Source organism: Jaculus jaculus, chromosome 6 (assembly GCF_020740685.1).
Source record: "Jaculus jaculus isolate mJacJac1 chromosome 6, mJacJac1.mat.Y.cur, whole genome shotgun sequence".
Taxonomy (NCBI): Eukaryota; Metazoa; Chordata; class Mammalia; order Rodentia; family Dipodidae; genus Jaculus; species Jaculus jaculus.
In genome coordinates, this window is record NC_059107.1 from 91,681,363 (window position 1) to 91,683,156 (window position 1,794).

Below are 1,794 nucleotides of genomic sequence, written 5' to 3' on the forward strand. Positions count from 1 at the left end.
CCAATTCTCTTTCTCTTTCTCTAAAAAAATTAATAAATTTAGCCAGGTGTGATGGTGCACATCTTTAATCTCAGCACTGGGCAGACAGAGGTCAGATTGCTGTGAGTTTGAGGCCAGCCTGAGACTATATAGTGAATTCTAGGATAGCCTGGGCTACAGGGAGTCCCTACCTAAAAAAAAAAAAAAAAAAAAGAAGAAGAAGAAGAAGAAGAAGAAAGAAAAGTGAAAAAAAAAAAAAAAGAAGAAGCTGGAGAGATGGCTTAGCAGTTAAGGTCCTTGCCTATGAAGCCTAAGGACCCATGTTTAATTCCCCAGGTGCCAAAGAAGCCAAACACATAAGGTGACACAGTTCACAAGGTCACACATGTGCACAAGGTGGCACACGTGTCTGGAGTTCAGTTGGCAGTAGCTGGAGGCCCTGGTGTGTCAATTCTCTCCCTGTCTTTCTCTCACTCTCATGAAAAAAATATACAGGGCTGGAGAGAGAGTTTATCAGTTAAGGTATGTGCTTGCAAAGCCAAAGAACCCAGGTTTGATTTCCCAAGACCCACATAAGCCAGATGCACAAGCTGGCACATGTGTCTGGAGGTCATTACGGTGCCTACAGGCCCTGGCACAGCTGTTCTTTCTCTCTCAAATAAATTAAAATATTTGAGCCAGGCTTGGTGTCGCACGCCTTTAATCCCAGCACTCAGGAGGCAAAGGTGGGAGGATCGCTGTGAGTTTGAGGTCACCCTGAGACTACATAGTTATTTCCAGGTCAGCCTGGGCCAGAGTGAGACAATACCTTGGAAAAAAAAAAATTTTTTTTTTTAGAAAGTTTAAAGCTGGGCATGGTGGTGCATGCCTTTAATCTCAGCACGCAGAAGGCAGAGGTAGGACAATCACTGTGAGTTCAAGGCCACCCTGAGACTGCATAGTGAATTCTAGGTCAGCCTGGGCAAGAGTGAGACCCTGCCATGAAAAAAATCAAGGGAAAAAAATGTTTAAAAAAATACAAAGAAGCCGGGCATGGTGGCACACGCCTTTAATCCCAGCACTCGGGTGGCAGAGGTAGGAGGATTGCCATGAGTTCAAGGCCACCCTGAGATGACAGAGTTAATTCCAGGTCAGCCTGGACCAGAGTGAGACCCTACCTCAAAAAACAAAACAAAACAAAAAAAAAAAAGAAATAGAAAGAAAAAAAAGAAATAGAATTACCGTTGGATCTCACAGTTCTAGGCCCAAAGAATTGTATATTTGTCTCTTGTCATTTCTGTGACAAAACACCTAATAAAAGCAACTTAAGGAAAGAAGCATTTATTTTGGCTCACAGTTTCAGACCAGTGTCACCTAACTGTTATTTTGTGGCCCACAAATAATGAGACAGAACGTCATCAATGGGAATAGTATGTACCATGGGGCTGTAGAGATGGCTTAGCGATTAAGGCACTTTCCTGCAAAGCCAAAGGACCCAGGTTCAATTCCCCAGTACCCACATAAGCCAGATACACAAGGTGGCATATGCATTGGGAGTTTGCAGTGGCTAGAGGCCCTGGTGCACCCATTTTCTCTCTGTCTATCTCTCCCCGCTCCAGCTTGAAAATAAGTAAAATAAAATAAAATTTCTTTTTTTTTTTCGAGGTAGAGTCTCACTCTAGTCCAGGCTGACCTGGAATTCATTATGGAGTCTCAGGGTGGCCTTGAGCTCACGGCAGTCCTCTTACCTCTGCCTCCTGAGTGCTGGCATTAAAGGCATGCGCTACCACGCCCAGCAAAATAAAAATTCTTAAGTTGTGCACCACCACATCCTTT